General features: G+C 43.0%; 1 long non-coding RNA gene across 2 annotated transcripts; it reads left to right on the plus strand.

The window, feature by feature from the left end:
- The first annotated feature begins 322 nt into the window (after nucleotides 1–322).
- LOC310753941 lies at nucleotides 323–8861 on the plus strand. 2 transcript variants are annotated; one of them, XR_014543515.1, is made up of 4 exons: nucleotides 323–1005; nucleotides 1213–1365; nucleotides 6740–6807; nucleotides 7256–8861. It is a non-coding gene; the product is annotated as an uncharacterized lncRNA (long non-coding RNA). The 2 variants fall into 2 exon arrangements; XR_014543516.1 differs by lacking the exon at nucleotides 323–1005 and having other exon boundaries at nucleotides 1138–1365.
- The last annotated feature ends 7952 nt before the right edge of the window (nucleotides 8862–16813 follow it).

The following is a 16813-nucleotide window of genomic DNA, read 5'->3' on the forward strand; positions in this document are numbered from 1 at the left end:
AGGGGTGTGTGTGAAGGAACCCTGGCCCCAAAGAGTAGGCTCCCATGCCCTTCTCCCTATGGTGCTCCCCACTTTATGTGATTTCACTTATGCAGGCAGGGGCCCGGGATATAATGTCATGCAATGGTAAATTAATCAACGCAGAGTCTTCTTCATAAACAGAATAAAACTTTGCTGAAGAAAATAAACTTGTTCAGAAACAGCATAGTTAAAGAGCATACACAGAGTGCTCATAGCAGCTTTCTGACTCTTCACAGAGGCACAGTCTTAGTTGGTGATTTACTAGTCCTGGAGCCACTCTGTCTGCAACAACACAACACACACACAAACAGCTGAGACACAAACAGAGGCTGGCTACTTTTATAGGGAGAATGAGTCGTCACCCAAGATGAGTCACAGTGACGTAGCAGTTTGCTGTTAAAGCAGGCTTAGGCTTGAAGGATTGTGTAGGCCTTGTAGGCCTTACTGCTTCTTCTGCTCTCAGGAACCTTTGTCTCATGACACCCCGTTCTTGCATAATGCTCTAAGTTGAGGTCACCCAAGAAAACTGCTCCTTTCACACAATGCCTGGTTAACATGTGGAATTCACTTCCACAAGATTTAGGGGGAAGGAAAATAGCTGGAGCCTCATTTTCATACGCTGCAGGATGGGGTGGTAGAACTCTGAGATGACACAGAGTACAGTGGTACCTCTGGTTACATACGCTTCAGGTTACATACGCTTCAGGTTACAGACTCCGCTAACCCAGAAATAGTACCTCAGGTTAAGAACTTTGCTTCAGGATGAGAACAGAAATCGTGCTCCGGCAGCGCGGCGGCAGCAGGAGGCTCCATTAGCTAAAGTGCTGCTTCAGGTTAAGAACAGTTTCAGGTTAAGAATGGACCTCCGGAACGAATTAAGTACTTAACCTGAGGTACCACTGTATACCATCGTCTAGGTCAACCTTCCCCATCTTGGTGTCCTGCTTCAACCAGAATTCATTACAAAAAAGAATTCATTACAAGGTGAAGTGTGTGAGGAATTGAATGGGTGTGGGGGGTTAGGGTTGGAGGAGAGGCAGAAAGAAGAGCTAATTTGTTCACGGCTAGGGGGTGCAATCTGGACAGTTCTGTCAGGGGCGCAAGATCATCTAGCTCTGTAGTCAGAAGCATAATGCCTCTGACAGTGGAAGTAGAACATAGGCTCACACATTTTTATTGACCCTTTTATAGGTTCGTTGATGTCCCAACCTGGCCTTGCAGGCCAGAAGACATCATCCTGTAAAAACAAATTTATGGGAGAAATCTTCATCCCTGAAAAGAGAAGGGCAAGATAACCTCCATTTAAAGAACAGATGAGTATCATTTGAAAAGCATGACAGATAGGTAAGTTGCAATCTGCACACATTCGGATCTCTCCAAGGTCTCAGGCAGAGGACTTTCACACCATCTGCTAACTGATCCTTTTCACTGGAGATACTTGGGGATGTTAAGCATGCAAAGCATGTTCAGTGCCACATGGATCTGGCTCCTACAAACAAGTGCTCCTCCTCATGCCTCCACCAAAAGCATTTGCAGAGCTCACATCACTTTCTTGTTGCTCAATTTCCTGCTTTCCGTTTTACTTCTGTGTAGGTCATGCATTGCTTCATTAATTTGCCATACTGTTCTGTTGAATCTGCATGAAACAAACAACAAAAAAGGACATGTACTGCAATTTCCCTTCTTTTTCTGTGCCTTTGCCTCTGCTCCACTCATGCATGCCAAAATTATTGTTGTTGTTGATGATGTTAAAGAAATTAAAAGGCCAAGTGCCAGAGAACACTGGCCCAGGCAGTGTTAACTTCCTGTGGCTGGGAATTACCCGGAGGACAACCCATCCATTAGGTGCGTTAACCTGGCTTACATGAGACAAAGGGCTTCCCTAGCAATATTCAGGGTGGTGAGTTGCAAAGAGGCTGAAGATGTTGGTAGGACCCTCCAAAGACAGGTTGCCTAGGGTCTGCCAAAACTCAGAGTCAATCTTGGCTATATTCATTTACAACTTGAAATCTGACCCAGCTAATCTGAGCCTATGTTATGTGTAAATCTTGATCCACAAATGTAGGAGGTTAGATGAGAGGAATGACCACTGTGTTACAGCCTGCTATGGTTCATCCTGGAACTCCCATAGCTATCTGCCCTTTTCTCCTCAGAACAACACTTAGCCTAAACCAACAATTCACACTGGTCAGAGCGAAGTGGTGTGAAACCTCTTGCACCAAAGTCCACCAACTCCCATCCTCTCCAAAGAGAAAGTGGCATGATGCTTTTTAACACATTCTACAAAGAATGGAAATACTGAGAATTCCAGTATGGATCTTTTACAAATGTCTTTTGTGGCAGAAGAAAAAGAAGAGTACTTTATTCCAGAAAGGCAGTGGAATATGATAAAGTTATATGAAAAGATGCCAAAACAATTCATAATCAATAGCAACTATGTCACTGTAAAAGGTAAGAGCTAAGAGGTCCTAAGTGAAGTTGTTTAGCAAAATGGGGTAGGAAACAGAGAGGCAGAGACAGGGAGACAGAGAAGGGAGTACGGCAGTCTGTTGGACACCATCAGCTGGCCACCTCTATTCCAAAGAATACCCCCCCACACACACACAAATCTTCCCTTGAATTTATTTGAAAGAACTGAAAAATGGCTAGATCTTGACCAGGTGCCTTAGCAGGAGGAAAGGGGACCAGAGTGTGCCTTCAATTTTGCTATAATTCCTCAGCCCAAGAGACTTGTCAGGGGATTGATTGCAAGGTGAGCTTGGCTTCAGCTTATTGTCTGGCTCCCTGCATGGAACATTTGATCATTTATCATGCCATCGATCCAATAAACAACACCCCACTGTCATCTGTTATTTTTGTTCTGTGCCTTCCTGGTTTGCAGGGTAAGCATGAGTGTAGGAAGGAGAAAACATATTTTATATAGAGAGAAGATGCCCAACTTTTCAAAAAGAGACAGCATTGCCTCATTGTATGCTGCTAGACAGCTTTTTAGTTAAGGTCAGCTTCGTCAGCTTTTTTCTTCTCTCTCTCCCTTCCACCATGCCGTCCAAGAAGACTACAGCTTCTTAAAATGTTTCCTATTGTCCATAACTCTGTCAGAGCTCAAAGACAATGGCAATGAGTGCTCTGTTGAGTTGTACTCTGCTAGGCTTGCAACTTTTAAAACTCTGGATAAGGGGCATATAGCTCAGTGGTGCTGCTTTGTATGCAGAAGGTTCCAGATTCAATTCCCAACATCTCTGTAACATAGGATTGCCAAATATCCAGAATTTCCCAGACATACCCGGAATACTGCAATTGAAAGCAGTGTCTGGACGAAAATTGGAAAAATGTCCAGGAGAATCCAGACGTATAGCAACCCATGTTGGCAGAATCATTTTTGCCAATTTCCCTTAAAAATAGCTCAGAAACGTCAACAAGAAAAAGGTCAACAAATTTGGCCAAAAAGGAAAGGAAAGGAAAGGAAAGGAAAGGAAAGGAAAGGAAAGGAAAAAGGAAAGGAAAGGTCAACAACTTTGGCAAAAAAGTTTCTGGATTTTTACTTTTTGAAATATGGCAACCCTGCTAAGATTCTCTCTCTTGACAATCTGGAGAACCACTATCAGATGGCATCAGCATTATTGAGGGATACACCAGTCGACCAGTATGTTGAACTCCCCCCCCCCCATTTGAATTCATAAAATGTATGCAGATGTTAGACTATGTGTAATCTTTCTTGAGCTATTCTTTATGGAGCTAGTGTAGTTTTGTGACAATGACCATTCATGAATTCATTCATCAGCCCATGTGATATTTATATGTTTTCCATTAATCATTTGTTTATTTTCCATTTTCCATTGCATTTCCTCCTCACTTTCCCAACCAAAAAATGTTTGTTTCTTTTTTTAAAAAAAGGTTTCTTTGTTCCACCAGAGTGACTGACCACTTTAATCCACTTCAGTCTTACAAACCTAATATTCAAAAGCGTTGATAAGACAGCTTCTTGCCTCCCTATATGCAGTCTGTTAGTGGCAAGGAAAAATAGGTATAAAAGAGGAGAATTCCCTGGATGCTAAGCCTGAGAGAACCCAGTAGACATTTAAAATCACAAAATATGCAGCAAAGTGAAACATTTGAAATATAGGCTGTTGGACCTTTAAAATATGCCCCTAAGAGTTCCAAAATGGTCCTCGCTTCCCTTTGCACAGAAAAAACAAACAAACCCTACACGTTTGGTAAGTTTAAAATTGTTTACTTAACAAACTCTCCAAAGGTTCTTGTGCTTTTCCATACAGCACTCAGAAAACACAGACAGCAATACTTAGGTTAGTTTCAAAGTGATGAAAGTTCCTATATTGTTGTTATAGGAAAACAAAAAATAGCATATGAAAGCCATGTGGTCTGAGCTTGGATCAACCAGCTCAGACCTCACATGTTGAGCTTCTCTGGTGAACTGAGGGGGGTGGGCCAGGGCAAGAGGGGGTTGCCTGGCAGGAGAGCTTACTCCATGGCATTAACCACTTCATGCATAAATTAGCCTTGAACATGTTGATTATATTAGGCTGGCTATCCCACACATTCATCTATAACCAGCAGTGAAGGTTGGCGAGATCTAGCAGTTGCTGTTTTTCTTTACCATTGCTTATATCCCACTTCTCTGTTAGTATTTTCATGGCAACTAACCAAATCCAAGAATGCATAATAGGCTTACATTAAATCAATGCAAAATTGACATGTTGAAGACTTCCCCTCGCTCTTCTATAAATTGAGGGGGCTGAATGGTGCAAAAGGGGCACAAATGGAGGTAGTTGATGGTGGCTAATAATATCAGAGTCCTCGGCCCCTCCCTCTGCTACTTATAGTTAATGTTCTTTACCAGCTACTGAAAGGCTGCCATTTGGAAAGAGCAGGTGAAACCCCAGTGAGCTGCTTCCAGACAGTGTAGGAGATACAGAGCTAGGTGTTGCAGTGCAGAAAGCAAGCCACATCTTCTAACACGTGTTGTGGTAGGGTCCCAGGTTCAATCCCCGGTGCCTCCAGGTAGATCTGGGTGATACTTCTGCCTGAGTTATATACTAAGGAAACCACCCTGAGCCTTGTTAATGTTGTTGCTTCTCCACCCATCCTCTACAAACATGCAAGCAATATTAAACACCCTCGTGTTGTCTTGCAATTTCCTCCTGGGTGGTAAACCAGACTGGGGGCCAGATAGAGAGATCAGGGGGATGGGCAGAGGTGACAGTATCAAGGAGAAAGTTGGCCCATTCAGATAGCCTCCCCCCCCCATGCCCTCCCTCCCCACTGAAAAGAAGGGCCTGGATCTGCCACTGCAAACATCTCTATCTTACACATTTCTTTCTAAGCAAACTCATCTTCTGTGTAGATAGCTTGGAAGGCATTAGAATGTTTGGCAGCCACACTTCCATTTAAATACAGCTTGTAGTTTGTGCAAATAATACTGTAGCAGAGTTTACATTTATTTCCTCGTTGCTGCTTGGAAAGATATAAACATATGCAATCATAATCACTGCACGGCTGGTGATCCAGCCATTCTGAGGGAGAAAAAAAAACAGTTATTAAGGTGCCATTTCTGGCTAAATAATTTATTAATTACATTACCCACAACCCATGCAAGTAGAAAAGTGCTCCAAATGTTAATGAATAAATGTGCTGTGCTGTTTAGAAATTAAGTGAGCATACCAGCCACAAATTAGGATCAAAACAAAAATAAAGTTGTCAGACATATAACCATCTCACTTTCAAAATCATGTTCCATTTCTTTTTCAAAGAATTTCACCAAGTGTAACACAGGCTGTGTCTAGACATTGCATTCATTTTATCATTTGATGAGGGCAACATCAGGTGGTGAGGTATGCATAAGATCAACCCACAACAGATCAAACTCTGCTGTATTGTGCCATCAGCAGTAGAGAAACAATGGATAATTGTGTCCGGGAAAGTAGTTATTTCATTTTCAAATCACTTCCTGTGAAACTGCCCCTCTCAAAAGAAACAAATTAACCATAAAGACGTATATTAAAACAAATCCAATACTGCTACAGACCAGGCTAAGCACCTTGTTGAAAAAGGAGCATCTCCAACAGGCAGTGGAGTTGGTCCCTGCCTGATATATTACGCGAGGGAGTTTCAAAGCATAGGTGTCACCATACTAAAGGTCCAGTTCCTACCTCATGCATGGATAAGATGGCATATGCAGGAGACCTTCTCCTGCAGAGGGCAGGGATCAGTCAGATCATTACAGCTTCTAGGTATCCTGGTCCTAGGCTGTGCAATGCTTAGTTCACCAGCACCTTGAATGTAGCCCAGTAGCTAATTGGCAGGCAGTAGTAAAGGCAGATGTAACATAGGATGACAATAAGCATATGATATCATTGTAGGGATTTCGCCCCCCTATAGGACATGAGTCACAAATTCAGCTGAGAATATTTGAGTGATGAAATGCACTCCCCCCCCCATGTTTTTATCACCCCTGTGGTTTCTGGGTGGGTGACATATAGACACATATGAATCAGCCTGCAGTAAAGCTTAGGAAGCAGATAGCTGATACGGCCTATTAAACCTTTGTAGACCTATGATGTTACCTCAGCAGAAACCCGAGATTACAGCATGTCAGGGAGGCTACTAGGCTGACCTGTTGACATAGTAGTTTGCAGTATAAAGAAAGGTGAGTGTATATGAAAAGTGAAATTCCTAAATATATTATTTCCTCCATCTGCAGCCCGAAGTGGTATAGAGCATCCATCGTTCAGTCTCAGAAAGGGCCAATTATACCATTCCCATAGCAATGTAAGAATCCCTTCCCATTGTGATATGATGATCCACGTAAAGAAGGTGTCTACCGGCATACCTCCTTCCTTCCAAGTATTACTGGAGAGGTGTGGGAAGGCACCAGGGAGAAGGAGCCCCCACACCACTGCAGGCATATAGTCCTGAAGGTTTGTAGTTTGGAGAGGCAAAATAGAAATTCATTACCAAGCAGAATTTTGTAATAAGAAACCTTTCAGGCTCCCAATCTATATTAACTGTGCCAGAAAAGAAAATAACCCAGTGCTTGTACACCAGGGGTGGGGAACCCTTTTCAGCCCAGAGGGCTACATTTGCTTCTGAGGACCACATGCTGGTGGTGGGTGAGGCCAGAGGCAAAAATGGGCAGAACAACAATTGTTACTGTTACCTTTCTAAAGTAGGCTGCTTTCTACACATGCTCACACATCCCTCTCTGTCTTCCATTCAGGCAAGCAAGAAGCATGATCAGAGTTCAAAGGCACATTCCAGAAAGAAATGCTCAAGGAGGGTGTGCAACGAGACTGTTGTAGCCTGGGGAGAGTTCTGAGAATCAGAAGGAGAGGCCTGGGTAGATGCATATGGCCTCAAGGCCTGAAAACCTCCACCCCTGCCATACATTCTTGAATACCAATTATTTAGTCATTTCTTGTACTAATTTGTTTCAAATGACATGTATCCCATAGATTAAAAAATGTGCACAGTGGCAGCTCTTGCATCCTATGGAAGCAGCTTGTGCTAAATGCAATTAATGGCATCTGACATTTGTGGAAAGTGTTTTCCTAAAGAGTGAACGTGAGTCATGTGTGACGAGGAACAGGAGAACAAAGGAGTCATGCTAGGAGATTAAATTAGAATATTATCCTAAATTTCCAACGTTTATGTTTTGCTGCAGAGAACCTCCCAGGAACCTTCATACTAAAGTAAGGAAAAATTGATTTTATATTACCAATTTGAGGATACCCAGCAACGGGTAGCTACTGACTCATTCTCTTTGTGAGATTTTCAAGACATGTCAAATGCAATTGCTGTTTTGATAGCAGAGGTCTTTCTCCTTTGGAGCAAACAGTAAGAAATATTCTGTCATGCAGTGTGCCATTAATTAAGGAAAACATTTGAATTTTCCCCTTCTTACTAACTTGCCTTTTTGACCTTTGCCATGATGGGTTGTACATATCTGCAAAAGACATGTTAAGTGCTCTTTACAGTAGGAAATCCTAAACTCCTTGAGAATGGAAGGACCTCCCCATCACCGAGGCCACCTGAGCATCAAGTGACAGCAGTGAATCTAGAAGTACCCCTAAGCTATATTTGTCTCCAGGTCGTCTGCAAATAATTCCCACACGGTGGGGTTAATGTTGCCAGCTTTCATGTCATGTTTGCAGACATTTTTGTAATAAAGATTGGTCTGCCAACAGGCCTGGTGCCTGAAGCCAGTCCCTCATGGAACATATCCTTGGGGATCCTGCCATAGACATGACCAATCCAGTGTAGATGTCACTGAGACAGGAGCAAAGGACTGGAGATGAGGGAGGATGAGGACTGAGGGCAACCTAAACTGACAGATTTTCCCATCCCTTCTCATTTTCTTACATTACAAGGTTCTTGGTCCAAGATGAGTATAAGGTTCAGTGTGCAGCCTGTTCAACCTGGAATTAGCTTCAGATCCTTTGATGTAATTATTTTGAAGCAAGTTGCTTGTGGACTGTGGCCAAGCTCCAGGTCAAATCACATCCATCTCCCAGATAGCAGCTCAGGACAAAAGGGAGAACAATCACACACAAAGCAAATGGAGTCATGCATGGGTCCCATCTAGATGGCAGAGATAAACTGTTCATCAGAAAATACAAAATTCCTCAGAAAGACAAATCTCCAAATTCCAGATCCAAGTTTCATGAAAGACCTAATTTTATTTGCGAAGAAAATAGCTAAAAGGCATTCTTGGACCAGCAAGGGGAGGGAGGTCCATTGACAGGTGAGGCAGAAAGACTATTTTCAGAGTTAATTTATATCTTTGTGGAAGGGAAGAAAAATGTGAAAAGAGCAAAGCAGATAATAATGTTCCTGGTGACAAAATGTTAACTCTTCTGACATTAAAAAGTAATATGTTTTAGTTCACATAAATGTTATCAGAAGTGTGGTGGGAAAATCTTAGTCATATGTCACTGATGTCCCCAGTTCAAATTATTGCTCATGCATGAAATGGAATCTTCATATCAAGAGACACAGAAAAGCATCCAATGTGCTATATGTATGTGCATCTTTCTCATAATTTTTCCCAGCTAGAAACCTTTAACAGGGGGTCAACAACATAGAATTCAAGATACTGAAAAGGTTGTGGTCTTATCTGACCTTTTAATTTCCAAGTAATTAAAAAAATGGCTGCCAATGTTTGCAAATTACATTTTAGCCCATGCCTTTTGCATTCCCACAAATAGTGGTTCATTCTGATCAAAGGAAGTTGATCTCCATAGTAGGAGCAGGTTGGGAGGATGATACATAAAAGTCAAATAAGGGGGGGGGATGAACAGAAATCAAATCTAGAGCAGGTAAGAGCTAGGGATGGGTGAGGCATTTGTTCAGTTTGCATTTGGATGAGAATCTACCTAACTCACACTTCCTGAACCAACACACACATAAATGAAAGAATTCTTTGAAATTCACACTTCTCTGAATTTTGCAATGCAGTTTTCACAAAACAACAAAAAGCATGCTTTTGCCAACCTGGAGTCCCCCAGATGTTTTGGACTACTACTTCCATCAGTTCCAGCCAGCTGCATTAGTGTTATGCAATAGTAGTAGTAATAGTAATAGTTTTACCATTTATTTATACCCTGCCCAGCTGGCTGGGTTGCCCCAGCAGCTTCCAACACACATAAAAATATAATAAAACATCACATATTCAAAACCTTCCAATACAGGGCTGCCTTCAGATGTCTTCTAGAAGTTGTATAGTTATTTATCTCATTGACATCTGATGTGAGGGCGCTCCAGAGGGATGGTGCCAGTGCTGAGAAGGCCCTCTAGTGGTTCCCTTCATGCCTTGCAGTGAAGGAATCACCAGAAAGTCATCAGAGCTGGTCCTCAGTGTCCAGGCTGAACGATGGAGGTGGAGACACTCCTTCAAGTATACTGGGCCAAGGCCATTTAGGACATTAAAGGTCAGTATTGACACTGACCAACACTAGTCAGCCTTGGAATTATTAAGTTTTGGAACAATGGCCAAAACTCAAACAAGACTTAACATTGGTTCCAGGAGCTATTCAGACATTGCATTGAATGAGTCTTAATGTGAGAGTGGGATTGTGCTCTCATGCACATGTTGCATAAAGTAGGAAAGCCTCTTCTAACCTGGTGCCCTCCAGGTTCTTTGGACAACAACTCTAACCACCATAGGCTATTGATCATTTTAGCTGGGGCTGGTGGGACATAGTCCAAAAACACTGGGGGAGCCAAGGGTTGGCAGAGAATGACTTACAACAATACAATATATTAGGGGAAATTGATTGCAAAACAATATAATGGGGGGGTCTATAAAAATGCTTAGACATTAAGTGGAAAACGTGCTTGAGTTTTTAAAAATGAAATGTGGTGAACTGAAATGAAGCCTGAAAAAAGAGAGAAACGGAACCTGACAGGTTTGTCCATCCTTACTTAGAGTTGACTATCAAGCCAACTTTCTGATGGTGATGGTGTCAAAGAAACACTTTCTCCCCTAGCAACACCATAGCATCATCACAGTTCCATCCAGCAGAGTTTTTGGGAGTGGTCTGGGATCCCCTGCAATCTGGAAGCAGGTTTGGAAGCCACTGGCATGACATTGCTTACTCCTGCTAATCATCAGTACTGGTTTTGGTCATTTAAGTCTCCTCATGGCTTGAGACCAGGATAACTGGGGGGCAACCCCTCCCAACATGTAGCTAAATCAAGATATGCTTTGGAGGCCCTTCTCTGAGTGCCCCCACCAAATGAGGTGCACTGGGTGGCTAAAAGGGATAGGTTCTTTTCAGTGATGGTGCTGAGCTTTGAAATTCTCTCCCTAAATAAGCTTTCCTGGCATCTGCATTGGTGTCATTTCAGTGCCTGGTGAAGATCTCTCTTAATTTGCCAAGGTCTTTAAATTTGCCTCCGATTTTTGTTGCTTTTATTCTGCATGGTGGTTTATATGTTGTTCTGTTTCTTTATTTTGATCACTATTGGATTTTCAAATGTTTTACAGGCTAGTGCAGTGATCTGTCTGCACCCCATCCCCTGCTCAACACACACACACACACAAACTTTCCACCCTGGTCACTGTATGCAAGACAGCTGCTCCTTGACTCTGCAAAGGCTTGCTGGGCTGGCAGGTGGTTGGGTTGGATTGCTCCCTTAACAGAAAGAATTTTCAGCCCAGGCTTAATTTCCCTTTCCCTTACACAGTCTAAAAGCAAACCTTTCAGGTGTAAGATGTGAAATACGATGGCAGCTTTAATCCAGCAGGGTGGATGGGTGAATATGTGCAACACCTATTAGAAGTGGGGAAGGGGGGAGCTGTCCTAATGACTGTGCAGGAGAAGAGGTGAGACTCTGACAATGTCACATGGAAATGGAAATGTGATTTCCCCTAAACGAAATAACCCACCAATCTATGCAAAAATACATTGCTAGCATTTGACTTAGCAATGCAAATGCAACCCTGGTAGTGTTGCATTCTGTAGAAGAATGCATACAATGTGAAATCCTGGAAAAGGAGTCCAGTAAAAAGCATAGGTATTTGTTCCTATCATTATTGCAACAGCCCATATAGGTATGGCTTTTTCAGATGATATATAGATGTTCTGTGCTATAAACAACCAGCAAGCATGATTAACTTCTCAGTCTGCATAATGTGGATCACGGCCGGCCTCAGCATACCATGCTGGCTAGTGAGTGGGTCCATTTGCTTTTACAATTGGAAACTTTGATGGATGTGTCTGTCTTAAAAAATAACAAATCTAGGAATCTAGAGGCATGGCTTTCTTCTGCAGACAGTTTATCAGTAGGCTCCAGCAATGAGGGAACTGACAAATGCAGAATTACTTATAAACAAACAAGAAAGAAGAAACATGTGCATATTTGAAAACTGTAGAATCTCTGTTATGTTACTAGTCAGTTTTGGTATTATTCAGTTTGGGAACCAGTGCTTAGATTCAAAGAACCCTTTTGTTGTTGTTGTTGTTGTTGTTTAATCGTTTAGTCATGTCCGACTCTTCGTAACCCCATGGACCAAAGCACGCCAGGCACTCCTGTCTTCCACTGCCTCCCACAGTTTGGTCAAACTCATGTTAGTAGCTTCGAGAACACTGTCCAACCATCTTGTCCTCTGTCATCCCCTTCTCCTTCTGTCCTCAATCTTTCCCAACATCAGGGTCTTTTCCAGGGAGTCTTCTCTTCTCATGTGGTGGCCAAAGTACTGGAGCCTCAGCTTCAGGATCTGTCCTTCCAGTGAGCACTCAGGGCTGATTTCCTTAAGAATGGATACGTTTGATCTTCTTGCAGTCCATGGGACTCTCAAGAGTCTCCTCCAGCACCATAATTCAAAAGCATCAATTCTTCGGCGATCGGCCTTCTTTATGGTCCAGCTCTCACTTCCATACATCACTACTGGGAAAACCATAGCTTTAACTATATGGACCCTACCATCATTTAATCCCAACAACCCTGTGAGATAGGGAAGGCTGCAAAGCACTGATTGGCCCATGGCTACCCAGTGAGCATCATGGCTGAATGGGAATCTCAAGCTCCCAGGTTCTAATACAACACTATAACTGCTACACCATGTGGGATGTCATTCATTACATTGAATGGACATTCATGTGCATTTAGCACAATAAATGAAATGCTTTAACCCTGCCTCCCCCAACCTGATGCCCTCCAGATGTTTTGATCAAAAATTCCTGACACCTGTGACTATTGGCCATGCTAACAGAGGCTTCTGGCAGTTGTAGTCCAAAACTTCTGGGAGGCACCAGTTTGGGAAAAGGCTATTCTAACATTATACAGATTTTCTTAACACCCCCTTCCCAATGCTTGCTGTCTCTCTGCTCCTGTTCACCCTCCATGAGTGGGACAGAACTTCTGAAGTGTGGATATTACATTACTGGCATAGACTCATCCTGTTGGCATAGACTATACTCACAGTTGGCGGCAGTATGCCTCTGAATATCAGTTGCCAGAAACCAGCAGGAGGGGAGAGTGACATTGCTGTTGGGAAATCCCCCAGAGCATTCAGGAATGCATCTAGTTCCATGAGTCTTTGAGGGTGGGCCATCTGAATGGGCTCACCAAGGGGGGAACTGCCATTGATAGTCCAATCTTAACCAGATAGTGCTCTATGATAAGGGAATGCATTGTACTCCCTCATCTTCAGTCCATCACTCATATTGTTGTTGGTTTTTTTGGGGGGGGGATCACATCAAAGATGTTCCTTGTCTTGTGTGTTGGACAGATGACTATCTGACAGAGACCAATGGTTGTCTTGGAGTCCATGAAAACTTGAGCAGGCCCAGCAGCAGCCTCCAAGTCACTCAGCAATAACCCATAGCCTATCCCAACCAGCCAAATTAGTGACCCTATGGGGCATTTCTGATCTGTCTCTTTAGCCCAACACCAGGTGCATATCCTCTAAGCCCCTAATAATATTTAAATTACTGGATATTTTAGTTTAGCATGTGTTTTATTTACAGCTGAACAACCCTCCTCTGTTGGAAGCTGCATGCCTCTGAATGCTAGTTGATGAGAATGACAAGCGAGAAGAATGTTGTTACTCTGAGTTCCTGCTTATGCGCTTCCTATGGGAATCTTGTTGACCAATTAAAGAACAGGATGCTGGACAATATGAGTCTTTGGCCTGACCAATCAAGGCTCTTCTGTTGTTCTCAGGTGTGCTTTAAAATGAGAAAATCACACTTACCTTTTTTGCTTCTGTATTTTATTATGTCGAAGCCCTTCTAAATGTGTTAAGGAGTGGGGCCATCTCTCTGGTTTTTCTCCTAAACCTGGTCCTCTTTCCAAGAGCTCTTCTGTCACAGCTCCCTGCCTTGCAGTGCTCTGAATTCCTTCCTCTGCTCAATCACTGGGGAATTTGTGGTGCTGTGGCTGTTGATAAAACACAGTCCCCATCATTCCTGACCATTGGCTAAGCTGACTGGCTGGGAGTGACTGATCATGCTTGGTGGGGCTGATGGAGGTTGCTGAGTTTCCCATCATGACTCTGCACCTCCCAGTACCAGTACATCACCTATGGAGTTGATACTATTTTCCCAGCCCTCCCCCAAGCTCTGCTTTTTACTGCAGGAGTGGTTTAATACCAGGCTTTTCAATCTGGCCCTTTATACTTTCCCAGTCTACAACTCTCACTGGCCCTGCTTTGCATCCTTCATGTTTGACTAGACTGTGCCTTTGGATGTAAAAGAGTTAGTAATGTGTGAATGTGTGTTGAAATGAGCCTACTGTACAAAGGGGAAATTTGCATTTATTGCTCCAACCACTTCTGCTTATGGCTCCACCCACCATGGCATGTGCCCCAGGGGGGGGGGTTTGCACTGAATTGAATGTGTCCCTTGACATGAAAAATGTTCCTCACACCAGGTATAGGGGGACTCTTGGTATGCACTGGACCTCTGAAATACCATTACTAGTGGAAGCACATATTTTCCAACCCAGCCTTATTAATCATTGGTTGTTCAAGTCATGCCATAGCACTGATGGGCCCTTCCATGGAGGCTTCGTTGCCAATGCTCTCTTTGAACAATATCTGAATTGCTATGTTTCAAATGGAGGCAGGCGCATTGAACACCTCCTTTTGCAGCTACCTGGCCAGACTGATACCCAACCAGTTTAAGTTGTATTGGTTTACTAAATGGCGAAATTGGGGGTGGTGGTGGTTTTTTGTTTTTTGTTTGATAAATAAATAAATCTCCCTGGAGCTGAAGGGGAAGGTTTTCTTAAATATGTTAAAAGCACCTCACAAGACCCACTGTTTCCATTTTCTAAGATAAAATATGACAGCACTACCTCACTGTGAAGCACTTTGTTGTGAATCATCTCCTCAAGCTGTACCATGTGGTATGGTGCTTGATAATGAAATGGACTAGCAAGAGCTCACCCAGAGCAATAGAATCATTATCTCTTTTCCCACCCCGGCTCCCAGACACAAAGGAAAAAGCAGGAGCTGTCTTGTACTGAATCACACCATTGGTCCATCTAAGCTCAGTATTGCCTACAGCAGACTTTCTGAATCTTGGGTCCCCAGATGTTGGACTTCAACTTCCATCATTCCTAACTAGCAGGTCCACTGGTCTGGGAGTTGTAGTTCAACAACATCTGGAGACCCAAGGTTTAGAAAAGGTGGCCTACACTGACTTGTAGATGCTCTCCAGGGTTTCAGGAAGAAGTTGCTAGGACCTTCTGCATGCAACTCAGATGCTCTACCATTGTGCTATGGTCTTTCCTCATATTTCCTTGCCCTCTCTTTGACACAGACACCGTTTGCTATTTATTTATAGGCATCCCCTTTCCTCACCCACCCTTTCTTTCTCCCAGTTCAACCCCCCCCCCCAAAAAAGCCAAACAAACCCTGGAGAACACATTTATTTTCCATCTGTCATTTTGGTCAATTGCTTTAAGCATCATTAAGCTATCAGGTGAGAGCTTGAAAAGCAGCCACATACCACTGGTTAGGCAGAACCACAAGCAGCAGTGGGTGGAGTAGGAAATGTTAATTTACACACTCATCCCTCTCTAGCTTCCAGCTGGGCAGGCAAGAAACATATAGCAAGGAAACTTTCTAGCCAGGTGAAAACATTCAAGGGGGAGTGTCTAGTAGGGAGCCACCACCTCTTCCTCCCTCCACCCCAGTCCCAGACCACATAGAGAGTGACAAAACCAAGGGATGGAATACAACATAGGGTTTGAGGTTTGGAAACCTCGGGCTCAGAGAGAAAATGTGCCCCTTGAAACTCTCCCCAGGCAGCACCCTCAGTGGCCTTCTTTGCACCCCAACTGGCTGGGGTGTGTCCTTGGATTCTGATAATATATTTTGCTTGTTAGGAAGGAGACCAGAGTGGTAAAGGTGTATAAAAAGCAGTCTACTCTACAAATGCACACCTCCCACCTTTGCCTCTGGTCAGGCCCACCTTAGGCATGTGGCCCGTGAAACATTGCCCAGGAGGGAATATGGCCCCTGAGCTGTAAAGCACTTTGTTGTGATTCATCTCCTCAAGCTGTACCACCCCACTCCTGCTGTAATCACAGGGGGCAAACGCTTGACCAGGGCTTCAATTGTACTAGATGTATTTCCCTATACGTGGTCTTCCATACATTCCTGCATAGCCACTAGAAACCTCATGCCAAGAGTTCTTTACACTGTATATATAAAATATTATCCAGAGCATTTTACTCTTCCCTCTTTAATCTCATTTTCCAGAATTCATTCTGACTTACCGCCTTTATTCTCATGTGTCATTTTAGATTAATTTGTTATGCTAAATACTTGCCAAATAAATAATGAGCTTTCAAATTAGTCCATATGTATTAAGGCAAGAATTCAATTATTTCTGGATCCATTAAGATTTTGCCATGGCATCAAGACCACTTTTTGAAAAGATGATGGACGTGCTGAGATGTTTTAAAAAAAACCGTATGCTATTTATGAGCTGCTTTCTCTTTCCAGCATGCTGGTATGTTACATATATAGACCAAAACACATTCAGCTTTGCAATCCAAATTTCAGTCTTCATTATTTTTAATGAACACTCAACTTCAAATTCATTCCCTTGGAGATCCCTCAATGAATCTCAGGTGACTCCTGATAATTTGCTCAATTTATAATTTGTTAACTAGTGATGTCATATTTGACTATTCCAGAATCCATCAATTCCACATTTGAATAGCTCATCATGATAATAATGGCTAGGATCCAGAGGACCATTTGTGATGGGAAGTCCCGTCTGCCTGTGCAAGATGACTCTGTCTTTGCAGTTTTAGAAAC

The sequence above is a fragment of the Podarcis filfolensis genome (genome assembly GCF_964270895.1).
Source record: "Podarcis filfolensis genome assembly, chromosome: Z".
NCBI lineage: Eukaryota > Metazoa > Chordata > Lepidosauria > Squamata > Lacertidae > Podarcis > Podarcis filfolensis.